Below are 13,554 nucleotides of genomic sequence, written 5' to 3'. Positions count from 1 at the left end.
TGGATAAAAAAAATGTAAATACTTGTCAGTTTCACATGTAGAAATGTAAGTCTGTAGCTGAAAGAAAACAAGAAAGAAAGCGCGGGGTTAAGCGGAACCAAACGGGGGGGAGGGGGCGGGGGACGGCTGCACAGCATTGAGCGTTGCGATTGGATGACGAAGTTTCATTCACTCATAGATTTATAACGGTGGGAAAACACTGAATGTTGGACACACACGTGCGTGAGTGAGTGTGAGTGCACACCCGTGTGTGTGTGGGCGGATTCAGACGCATGTTTCACTTTAAGTTGACATGTGAGTGGCTTTTTTTTTCATGCTGAACCCTTTAATCACTCTAGATCTAGTGTGGCACTTTTATCAGGCCCAGAGTGCTCTGATAAAGTAAGTGCGACTCCTGAAGAATACATCATCATCCTCCACCCTAAAGCAGTCAAAACAGTGTGAGAAGCTTTCAACAGTGTGTGTGTGTCTGTGTGTGTGCATTCAGGCTTCTTCTGCTTTCCACACATCCGACCTCTATCTGCATGACGACCAGATATCCTTCAACAAGCCACTCAATTGTATGTCTTCCTTTGGTGCAGCTTGTATACCAAGTGTTCCTGTGTGTGTGTGTGTGTGTGTGTGTGTGTGTGTGTGTGTGTGTGTGTGTGTGTGTGTGTGTGTGTGTGTGTCTGTCACTGTGGCAAGAGCCTCACCCCTTTAACGCATTCCAGTATCCAGCACCCACGCACTCACCATGTGACCACAGTCAATGACAGGAAATAAGCTGATGTCAAATCTTGCTGCCTGCAACCCAGATCCTCTTCAGCTTCCAGTTAAACACTCAGCTTTGTATGCCTGAAACACACCCAGAGCATAGAGCTCAGTGTAAATCTATAGGAAAAGGGGTGGCATTTTTATGCAGTTCTCTTTTTTCCTATATAATGCTGCTGTTGTTTTCCCTCGCTTGAGTAATTCAAAAGACATGCTGTGGATGTGATTGAGCACATACCTCTTTTATATGCCCTTCTTAAAAGCCCATTCACTGTAGCGCATGCGGCAAAGTGTCTGTCAAAGGCAGGTGTAGCTCTGATAAAAACTTTCCTCAACAGTTATGTTTACATAGTTGACACCTGTACACACACAGACATATTATCTTGTTTCCTGTTCTCCGGTCTAGAGCCCCTTAGAGAGATTAGAATTCAAAGATTGCTGTTTAGAATATAAGTTCTTTTTTTTTTCATCTGAGACATGTGTCATACTGGGAGGAAAAGAAAAATAGATACACAGACTAGATTTCATTAGTGTTCAGACGTGATTAAGTAAAACGTCTGCGTGGTGCAAAGTGTATGCTTTCTAAGCTAGAGAAATTAAAGTGCACAAGTTATTCCACTGCAGTCATTCCTCACTGCTTAATTAATTCTTCAGCAGCATTTGGTTCAACACATGCACCTCTGTGAGAAAAAAAATCAGTGTTTACATCACACGTGCCACAAACCAAACTAGAGTGTATGTGTGTGTGTGTGTGGGTGGGTGGGTGCACGTGCATGCATACAGAGTTGAATGAACACAGCCACTTCTATGTTCTCTCCAGCAGTAAACTGTTGGCTGTTAAGACAGAGCATGATCCCAAACTGAAAGTCAGTACTCCCTTTGCTCAGGTCTGTGCTTGTCTGCTTTGCTTAGTGCAGAATAAGAGAAAACTACACAATGCTTACAACAATCCAGGAGAAAAAGGGTGTATATTAAGCCTATATGACCAGTGATGGTGGTTTGGTATGTAGTATCTGTCAGGCGCAGTGGCCCGTGGACATGGGATGGACTCAAGTGCAGATTCAAAACCGGAGGCCAGGGGTGAGGTGTAACGAAAAGAGATTTTATTTTACAATGCTCAGAGGCTAACAGAAAGTGCAGACTAGAATCAATGAACATAAACTAGATGTCTGAGGCGAGAGAAAAATACTGTGATGATAACTAGATGGCAGGGATAACTGGGTGCAGGTACTGGGCAGGGGAAACTGTGGCGGGCCAGGGCACTGAAACAGAGGACAGAGCAGTCAGGGGAATTCCACAGAGGGTTGCGAGTGAATCTAAGGATAGTACACTGAGCTGTCTTACAAGCTTGCAGGTGGGGGTTGCGTGGAGGGGGGAGGCAGGAGAGGTCCAGGTGGGTGCTGCATGCAATGCAGGGAGGCAGGCAGGAGAGAATGGCAGCTCCAAAACGGAGAGGGATTACCGGCGGCAGCAAACTGGTATCCAGGAGAGCTTGCTAGGTGGGTTTCAGAGGCTGATGAGAAAAACAGATACGGTTAATACACACGATTAGTCACCAAGGAACGGACGTGAGGCCGAGAACTGACTAAAGTTGGCAGATAATCTGGCGAAGACCAGTTGAGTGCGCTGGTCATAAATACTGCTGGTACGATTGCCATCAGGTGAGGAACAACAAAGACTCCACCCAGTGGGGAGGAGCTGATGCTGTGGAAAACCACCCAGACCACGACAGTATCTTGCAGTGTGCTTTTCATTTCCTGATGGCACAGTTTTAGACTTTGGAGTTACCATTGGAAGCAGTGGCCAAAAATATAAACTAGCTGGTGGCAGTAAATGTGTAGCTGTCTTTTCTGCCACATACTCCTTAGCAATGTTAGCATTGTTGCCTCACAGCAAGCTAGTCCTGGTTTTGAAGCCGCCATCTTTCTTTGTGGCATTTGCATGTTCTCCCCATGGGTTCGGTCTGGGTTCTCTGGGTTCCTCCTACAGTCCAAAGACATGCAGTTAGTGGGGTTGGGTTCATTAGTGATTCTAAATTGGTGTCAGACCCAGGGTCCATGAGCAGTTTTGGACTTGTTTATATGTTGCTGGTGTGCACCGTGATTATGTGTTGTGTTTGTGTCCCTGGGTTCCCTTTGTACTGTGTGTGTGCGTGTGTGTGGTGTCCTGGTTTTCCTGGTGTGTCCCGTTGGGAGGCTGGAGGAGGAACTCACACACCTGCAGATGATCAGGATCATCTGGGAGCAACATAGCAGTGTGGCTGAGCGCTCCTCGACGCTGGATTGTTACGTGACTACCCGTCAGCGTTTTCAGCAAAATCAATGAGTGTTAGTCTGTCGCTAGTTAACGGCTACCTCTGTGGATTTTCCAGCAGGAGTGCGGGAACAAGAGTGCAATGAGCACAAGTATCACAGGAGCGGAGACACGGAGCACGAGCACTGGGAAGAAGACACGACACTGGAGTTGGAAATGCAGGGGATTTATTGTTGTGTACTATGTACTTCACCGTAAATAAACCCAATGCATTCATCGCACTGCGTTTTGGGTCATATTTTCCCCACATTCCCACAGTCTGCCAGCTCAACGTGGCAGAACAAGCCAGCCACAATGGGCCCAGCGGACTCAGGAGTCGCCACGGAGGAGGAACTGCTCTCACAGCTATGGGATTACTGACAGAGCATAATCCGGGCTGCGGACCCAACCAAGAGACACGTACAGGTCGTGTTCTTTGATGAGTTTCTGTCCTCCACATCTTTTCCCCTGAACTTTATGGGTTTTAAAAAAATAACACGTATTGTAATGGATCTGAGGGCAAGCTCCTGTTTGAGTTGTTGGCGGCCCGAGGAAGGAGGATTCTGCCGTGCTCCTGGGAGCCCTTGCCGCATGGGTTTTCCAGCATCTCCGGCTGGCATTCCAGTCAATGTTTGCTGCCAAATCGCTCCATCCTCCCTTACGGGAGAGACGGCGCCCTCACCATCATTATCCCACTACACCTCCACCCACTCCTGCGGCTTCAGCCCAGTCAGCTGGTGACGGACCCACGGCCCTCATCACTGCAGTGAGTAAACCGGACTCTGTTATTTTTATTAATCCTTCCACAAGGGATTTACATGCCAAAGTACCGGAGTTGACCTTTTCCCCTAATGTGGTCCCACCTTCATGGAGGAGATGGCGCCCGTGCCTTCGTCACACCACCAATCAACCCACTATTGTGGCTTTTGAAGAATCAGCTGACTCTGGGCCAACCGCGCAAGGAGCCACAGTGAGTAAAACAGACTCTGTTGTTGGAGAAAATGTTTTTGCAGAGATACAAGAAAGAGAGACAGCTTCATCTAAACCCAAGGACAGTGCCCAGTCTGTTAATAATAAAAAGAGGCCCACACTGGAGCCTCTTTTTACTTAAAAGCTTAAAACCTCTGTGTTGCCAGAAAATGAACATGAACTGACAGCTAATTCTGAGTCCGTGTTTGGTGACTGTTCTCCTTGTGCCCCTCTGAGTCCAGAGTAGCAGAGCCTGTAGCTCAGTCAGTAGCTCAGTCACCGGATTAGCAACTCTCATCCTCTGCTGGATGTTCTGAGAAGCTCATTCAGACAACTGAGGGCTGCATATCACTGCCATTACTAGAACAGACTATCTGCACTGCACAGCCCTAGCTGCAGCATCCCAAGCCGGCTGTGTGCCCTGTGCAGTGGCAGTTAGCGTTGCTTCAGCCAGAGGATTCTGCACCTTCTGGTCCTGCGTCTACTCCTGCTGGACGGTCCGAGGGGCCCATTCAGCCCCACCATCATCTCACTTGCCTGCAGCTGCTACACCACCATCATCTGTTCAACCGACTGAAGCTGCCGCTCCAACATCATCACAAACACCTGTGGCATCTTCTGCTCATCCGTCTGCAGCTGCTACCCCACCATCACCTCACCTGCCTGCAGCTGCTGCACCATCGTCATCTCCACCGCCAGCAGTCACTACGCCACCGCCAGGACCTGCTCAGCCCAAGTCGGAGGTCTGTGCGGCAGAGGGACCCGTTCAGCCCAAGCTGGAGGTTGCCACGTCACCTGACAGACCTCCTCTGCCTAAGCCGGAGGTCACCATGTCGCCTGAGGGACCTGCTCAGCCCAAGCTGGAGGTCAGCACGTCATCAAAACCTGCCACAAAACCTGACGTGAGGAGGTCACGCCACCTGAACTGCTTTGTTGCCACTGCTGGATCGGCAGCTGCCCTCCAGTGTCGCTATGTCGCCACCACCGGACCCATGGCAGGCCACTGGAGCTGCAATGCTGCCCATGGTCGGCCGCCTGAGCCACTAAGTTGCTGCCACCAGCAGAGATGGGCAGTAACGCATTACTGTAATCCGATTACTTTTTTCAAGTAACGAGTAAAGTAAGGGATTACTATTGCAAAAAAGGTAATTAGATTACTGTAAGCACGCTGCATTACTGCGTTACTAAAACCGTGATTTTCTTGTGAGAGTGTCTCATGACAATGACGTAAGCGAGTGCGACGTTTGTGGCAACAGCTGTCTGCAGATCAACAGTGGATAATATATCGAGTGCGGGAGAGAGTATCAGCATGCAGCGTTTAAAGCATGGAAGTACTGACCTTACTTTGAGTTTGATTCCGTAAAAAGTGACAAAAACATTAGTGTCCGTTGTGCAGTGTGTGGGAAGAAAACTTCTTTTTACAGTGAAAAAAACCCCCTAAAATTCCGAGCAAGCACCGAGTGCGCTGCCTCGAAATGGGAAATTCACAGAGAAACTCGTGGATTTTTCCACTGCCTGCTGCGACACACCTTCACCAGGGCAAACCTCTGCCTGCCCTACTCCTGCAATACAGGTGAAAATAGAACAACAGTCTGAGTCTTTGATTTTATTTATTTTCTGCTGTGTTTCACTTGCACTTGTTTGAAAGACTGAGTGTAAACACAAAAAAACTATTTTATTTTATGTGCTGGAATGTGCAGAAAATAGGTTTAAATATTAAACAAATTTCTTCCAGTCAGAGAATGTTGCATATAATTTAATTTTTGCTTGATGCATAAAGTTAAAAGATTAAAACTAATAAAACAAGTTTTAAAAAGAGACTTTTTCATTTGATTACATTTTGTATGATGGAGTATGCATAAAAAGTAGAATTGGGCTGAAAGATCTATTGCTTTATTACCTATTCAGGTTGTAAATCCTGTTTTTAAAAAGTAACTAAGTAACTAATTACTTTTGAAAATAAGTAATCAGTAAAGTAACAGGATTACTTTTTTGGGGGAAGCAATCAGTAGTTAGTTACTGATTACTTTTTGCAAGTAACTTGACCAACACTGGTGGCCAGATCCGCCGCCGCCCACCAGAGCTGCTATGTCACTCCTGTTGAGAAACCGAGGAGCCGGGGTTTTCTCCCTGGAGGTATCAGGCAGAAAATGTTCTCCATGACCGAAGGTAGACTGGGTCATCCACCAGTCAGAAGGTCGGAGGTTTGATTTCCAGTTTCTCCACTATGCATGATGAAGTATCCTTGAACACGACACTGAGTTGCTCTTGATGGATCCGTGTATGTACAGGCATCGAAAAAAGCACTTGCATGAATACATGTGTGTGACTGGGTTTGGCTTTTAGAAATCATGTTGTGTACTCAATAAGAGTAGAAATTAGCACCAGTCGTTTTCCATATGTGGAAATAATAGCAGCTTCTATTGTGGATACAAGCAGCAGAAATAAGCTTTCTCCAAAGAGTGAATGGCCTCTCTCTTAGAGATCGGGTGAGGAGTGGCCATACAGAAGGGGCTCAGAGTAGAGCCGCTAGTCCTCCACATCGAAAAGAGCCAGTTGAGGTGGTTCGGGGCTTTGACAAGGATGCCTCCTGGGCACCTCCTCGGTGAGGTATTCCGGGTATGTCCCACTGGGAAGAACTCCAGGATCAGACCCAGGACACTCTGGAGCGATTATATCTCTTGGCTGGCCTGGGAATACCTTGGTGCCTTGGAGGGAAGTCTGGGCTTCTCTGCTTCGGTTCACCTTTGAACAGAATTTACCAAGTCTGTGCTAACGTAACCACCTGCTGGCAGTAGCTTTAACGGACACGTATGAGGATCTCTCACTCTAACAGAAAGCAAAAAGAGGTATTTCACAATGCAAAAAGGGGTATTTCTCACTGTGTTAACCTTTTCCTGTTATCAAATTCTGGCAAAGTAAACTCCAGAGTTATGAACATCTGCTACTTATTTGTATCTTTTTTTAGGAGGACTCCCTGCACTACCACTATTGTAAATCAAAAAACTAAAACTGCAGGCTCAAAATGAGCCACACATACACTGAGCCAGTAACCAGTACACGCCTATTCGAACATCAGCCAATGAGTTTTTGACAAGGCAGTGGGGCGGCTGAAGTCGCTTGTGGTGTGTCAGCTTTTAAAAACCTAGAATGGTTGCAATGCTACTGGAGGAAAAACTCAAAAATTTGTGTTGATGCACTGCAAAAGTGCAAAAGCAAAGAGGAACTATGCTCAACCATCACCCACATATGGTATGAGGGGAATTACTTTGTTCACTACAGTCTCAAAAGTAACCACTCTCAGGCTTAACCAAAACTCATTATTATAAGGCTTACCCTGCAGGTACGAGCTCCAAGGCTGTTAATTTGCTTTGCAAGATGGTACTGCGGTTGCATCCATCTTTGGATGCACACTAGAAATCAAAAGCTGGGATGTAAAATATGTGTTTATGTGTGTGGAAAAAGAAAAAAGAGAGAAAGGGGTTTGGCAAGACCCTTTAATTGAAGGTGATCTGGAAAGAATCCACCACGTTACCAGTAATTAGATCCCACCTGTGTTCAAGAAGCACAGCAGTAAAGGGCACATGACCCTCAGTAACCTGTGCTCGCACAGCAGGCACAAACAGTATCTGTGACCACTCAGCTGATTACAGATAAGGCGAGATAACCGTTTCCATGTGACAGAATAACAGTTCTTCACAATACACTGAAAGAGCTGCAAATGCTAATGAAACACCAGCGGTGCTTTTGAAAGACCTTGTTAAAGTGCCGTACGCGGTAAGATGAAGCTTAAAGATTTCTTTAAAGTCCGATGCTGTAAAACAATATAGCTGTAAGGATGATACAGGTTTGAATTACTGATAGTGATTACTATACTTTTGCTTTTGCAGTGAGTGATTCCAGAGTAAGAAGGCAGAAAAGGATTTAGACATTCAACAGAATGCATGGTGCGATTGCGTGCAGATAATTTTCATTTTATTTTCTTTTTTCTTTATTCTGTTGTTTCTTTATGCAGGTTAATTAGGATTATCTCTCATTTTCCCACAGGAGTAAAGCCAAGATTCATATCCTGTACATTTTCTCCAAATGCCACTTTAAATTGCACATTAAATAGCAGTTATAAACTCTTCTTTCTTGGCTCCAGCTATTTCATCAGAAGAGTCAGTCCGCAGGTCTTTCCCAGGTAAAAACACGCCAACCGAAAATTTCTTGAATACAGCCCAGCACAATAAAAGGAGACGGCATGGCAATAAAGGCTTTGATATGGATGATAAACTCCCACACACAGCAGACTTTTGCTCATCGCGTATAACCCCAATCATACATTTTCTTTAACTGATTTCACCTCTAATCGGCCACGTGTTCGGACATTGTTTGGCGTCTTTCAGTTTAACAGTAAAATTGCTGAGTTCATTTGCTTCACATCCCCTGAATGACTAAGGGCCAACACAGCTAAATTTATCTGTCCTTCTGTCTTCCGCTTACTTAACTGTAAAAAGGCGCAGACTTGAAATAATCCCTCTGATCCACCCTTTAATCACCAGCCGTCCTTTTAAAAGACAAAAGAAACCTGTCAAATTTTATTTATCTTTTCCCGGCTTGTTTTCCGGTCTCTGCGGTTAATTTTTTGTGGAATGTGAAGAGCAGCTGTCACTTTAGCACATGAATGGAGCCAGTTTAGTGGCCCGGAGGCATCGGAGTGGATCAACGGCAGAGGAGGGACAGCTGGGCCTGAGGGGACAATAGCACTCTCAGTTAATCATTAATACTCTTAAATAACAGCAGCCAGGCACCAGAGGTTCACTCAGCAGTCTCTCCAGAATATTCCACCGGCAACAGGAGGACGCAGGAAGCCTCGGCTTGGAGGGTGACCCCAAACTGACACTTGTTAATTGGGTCCTTTGATGGGTCTGCTGGAGCTTTAAATTGCTGTCTGTTTGATGAGATTTCACCCATTGGCCATGAGCAGAATGACAACAGAATGATTTGATGTATTATAATGTTGGAAAGTGGTATTTAGGCCTATATTGTCTTCTTCTCAAAGTGCATCTGGTTGCCACGAAACTGACACTTGTGATTTGCCCCGAAGGATAAGAAAGTCATGTTAAAAAGGTGGGGGGTTTCCAGAAAAAGGCTGTTTATGCACATTTAATAGAGAGGAGTCTGATAACTGAAGGTTCTGCGTCCCGTTGTACTTTTAGAAAATCTAGGAACAGTTGGGATACTGTTGATGTTGGAACTCTGGTGGGATAATAGGACACCAAAAGTCTGTAAGTTGTGCTAGTCCCAGATTTCAAAATCAATTCTTGGCAAATCCGGACTTCGGGAGAAGCTAACATAGGAAAAATATAATGTCTTCTTCTAGTAGCAGCATTTTGGATCTATTGAAGTGCAATTTAATGAGATTTTTTTAACGATATGAAAATTACAAGTTTAAATAGGCCCGATCTAGATCCTATAACTTAGTCTATGTACCGTATTTTTCGTACCTTAAGGCACACATATAAGGCGCACTGTCGATGAACGGGTCTGTTTTCATACATAAGGTGGACCAGATTATAAGGCGCATTATGTGAAACAAAACAGTCAGATAAGTCAAATTTTACTCAACTCATTCTTCTTGCTTCCTCCACTTCCGTACCATTGATTGATTAGTGTTGAATTCTCTCGCAGCTGCTCTATTCCCATGTTGTTGCAGTATATTAATGACTAACCTCGTATTGTGGATGGATTATCTCAGTTGTTCTCCTGGCTGAAGTTTGGTCTGTTTACAGCATCCTGCCATGCTATTGCATTTGTCCTTAACCATCGGGAACCCTTACGTTAACTTTTCTTGAATCGAAAAAAGTTAGCATGCATCCTCCAGCTTCACTTATGTTATGCTAACATAGCTGTGTCGCTAGCGATCACATAGCACATAATTATATATACCAGCTAGTCCAACTTCAGTAACCCAAGAAACGTCACTGCTGTTTAGTTTTCTGTCTTCATTTATGTTGGAAGTGGTAGCAGAGCTGTACATCATAATTTTAAGTTTTCATGGATGCCAGGATGTTAAACTTAATTTAGACAGTTTTTAACTCTCAATGATGCTGCAGTGTTCGTTTGACTTTAGACACAGCTATAGTTTGGACCCAGATTACTCAGCGAGGCTCCTGACTAGTGTATACTATGACTTCTAATAATAATAGCTGCAGGCTGTGTTGACATAATGTCTAGTTGCATTTCTAGGGAGGTGGATGTCAGACTATTCCCAAAGGTTGCATCATGGCGTAGGGTTCAGAGGGGTTTGTTCAGTTACAGCATAAATGACGGCATATATTTCATAATGAAGCATAAATCCCCAGTAACTAACTCTCAGAAACTTTTTCAATTTTACATTACGTCCCCAGCTGAAGCTAGTTGCAGAATGGGAAAAGTGCATCACAGAAAACTGATACTGACATTGAATCCTGTACAATTAAGTGCCATTTAGTGCTCATAATTACACATAATCATAATACACATGTTTTGAAACGTTTATCAGTCAGGCACACAACCTTCACGTTAATATACTACTATAATTGCAAGTACGAGATCAATAGATAGATAGTGCAAAATAGTACAAATTTGCAGGTTTATGACATGTGTGTATATTTAATAACAGATTAGTTTTGTTTAAATTTGTTCTAACTGATGAAAATATAATATGGCCTGATATAAACTTCCTTTTGCTGGGCAGACAAGGAAGAAAGTCTGGGATGCTTTCATTTTGGAGCCACATTCATCAGCCAACTTGCTAGTGCCAGTTTGAATCTCTTTTTGGCTTCAGTGCTACCTTAATTCTTCATGGCACGAATTCAACAAGGTGCTGAAAACATTCCTTGGAGATTTTGTTCTATATTGGTATGATAGCATCGTACAGCTGCTCCAAATTTATCATCTGCATGTCCATAATGTGAATCTGCTCTTCCACCACATCCCAAAGGTGCTCTATTGGACTGAGATCTGATGATTGTGGAAACAGTTTGAGTGCAGTGAACTAGAGCCATGCTTTCATGTTGTTTACATTAAATTCTGACCCTACCATCTGAATGCTGCAGCAGATATCGAGACTCATCAGACCAAGTAATATCTTGATGCATGCTCAATCATCCAGGTAAATAAATCCCTAAAGCTTGATTCTGTTCATCTGGATGTAGCGTTTTCAGTGGGAGAAACGTTTTGTCACTCATCCAAGTGACTTCTTCAGTCTCAGCTGACTGCACGTTTCCCTAATCTTATAAACTAGTTTCACTCATTATGCAAATGTACTATTTATAAGATTGGGAAAACCTGCAGTCAGCTGAGACTGAAGAAGTCACTTGGATGAGTGACGAAACGTTTCTCCCACTGAAAACGCTACATCCAGATAAACAGAATAAAACTTTGGGGACAGACCAAGTAATGTTTTTCCAATCCACAATTATCAAATTTTGGGGTAGCCCATGGGAATTGTAGCCTCAGTTTCTTGTTTTGAGTTGGCAGGAGTGTGGTCTTCTGCTGCTGTAGCCCATCTTCTTCAAGGATCAGCACCTACAGAGATGTTCTTCTGCATACTTTGATTGTAACGAGTTACTGTTGCCCTATCAGCTTGAAACAGTATGGCCATTCTCTACTGACCTCTGGCATTAACAAAGCATTTTCACTCAGATAGCTACCGCTCTCTGGTATGTTCAAGATCACTTAAATCAGCTTTCTTCCTTATTGTGATCCTCACTTTGATCTTCAGCAGGTCGACTTGACCATGACTACATGCCTAAACATTTGGGTTGCTGGCATATGTTTGGCTGTTTAAATTTTTGCATTAATGAGCAGTTGGGGAGTTGTGCCTAACGAAGTGTATTTTTCAAGACTGGACTTTCGGGTGAGAGTTATTCAATGCTGAAATGTTTGCTGGGGTTGATGAGGTGAACTGTTACATAGAAATTCAGTATTTTGATGGATATTGTATAGAAAACCTAGACGGTAAGCAGAGCAGGTGCATGCCAGTCCCTTAGAACCTTTTTTTTTGTTTGCTAGAGAAACTACTGTTGTCTAAAAAGATAGAAGCTTACAAAGATTGAGACATTAAAAAAATTTGTAGACTAAAACTAACAATCAGCCTTTTGTTTCCATTGAACTCTTTCTTTTTTTCCTTTTACCATAATATATAAAAGCCACCAAAACAACCTGAAATGTTATTGGAAGATAGATTAGCGTCCAAAGGGGAGCAGATGCTAGCTTGAGGCCTCATTTGAATGTCACACTGACCCTCTGTTTATGTTTGTGCGGAAATGTGTGCGCGTTTGTGACCACATGAATTTGTATGTGATTGTGTCTGCACGTGGCTCTGCGTCCAGGCCCAGGCCCTCCCCAACGGCGGAGGTAGCAGGTGTCCCTGTGTCCCCTAAAAGAGCAGGTTTTTATGTCGTCTCCTCAAGTTAGTGGCTTGGTTGCCATGGGGATGCCCCAACAGAAAGAGGCTTGTGTCTGGGGGCCGGTGGCGGGGAGAAGAGGAGGACAGGGGAAGAAGAGAGAAGGAGCTTTAGTTCTACCAAACACTCTGGACTTAACACTGGTTGGACGAGAGAAAGGAAATCAAGTCAGAGACGCAGAACAGAGTCGGATTGTCTGCTCGCATCACGCCAGCCTCTGTCTTCACGCTCAAAATGTCACTTAAATATCAAGCTGCTGACGGCTGGTTCAAAACTGCAGACTAAGTGATGCTTGTAAATCCCAACAATGGGACTGAGGGCTTAGAAAGGCATCCGATATCACACATCATATCAGCTTTCTCCCCAGGTGAGACAGCTGTTTGCCTAAAGGCTTAATTTTACTGTACCCCCTGCCTTGTGATATGGACATCCCCCTCTGTTATAGTGGGATGTGGTAGACCAGCCCACAATCAATCTCTCCCTCTGTGTGTGTGTGTGTGTGTGTGTGTGTGTGTGTGTGTGTGTGTGTGTGTGTGTGTGTGTGTGTGGATGGGTGGGTGGGTGTAAGGAGATCTGGGAGAGACTAGGAGTCACCTGTCCCTTGTTGGCCCCTCTCTCTTCCCCCACGGGAGGGCCGTAATTCTCTCTTGGCTAGGCTGATCAGCAGCTGCCGTGCGGACACACACACACATACACACACACACACACGCACGCACACAAACATACTGCATTCTCTTTTACGTTTTAGAGTCAGAGTGAAAGATAGAAATGGCCTTGTTGGGGCGCTTAAAGCAGCAGTTTGGTATGACTACTTCAAATCGACTTCAAATTGCAGTGTGAACTGGTTTCAATTAAGGCCGTGTTCTGGGTTTCTTCTTCTTCATGACAGTTAATAAATGATTTGTCTTCTCTTTTGACGTTTTCTCTTTTTTTCCTCTTAATCCAAATGTAACTAATACAGATTTTAAATACGTATATATTTTTTAATCTTTTTTATAAAAGTAATCTAAAAGCAACTGCTTGCAGTGATTAACCTACAGGGGGACCCACTGGAGTGTTTTGCTGACTTAATCCTTTAAGCTTTTTTTAATGTCCTGTACATTTC

The sequence above is a fragment of the Mchenga conophoros genome, linkage group LG22 (genome assembly GCF_057382185.1).
Source record: "Mchenga conophoros isolate Kocher_MC1m ecotype Shallow Benthic linkage group LG22, M_conophoros_male_GT1.1, whole genome shotgun sequence".
Lineage (NCBI taxonomy): Eukaryota > Metazoa > Chordata > Actinopteri > Cichliformes > Cichlidae > Mchenga > Mchenga conophoros.
The sequence above is the reverse complement of the archived record's forward strand: the minus strand, read 5'-3'. Positions refer to the sequence as shown.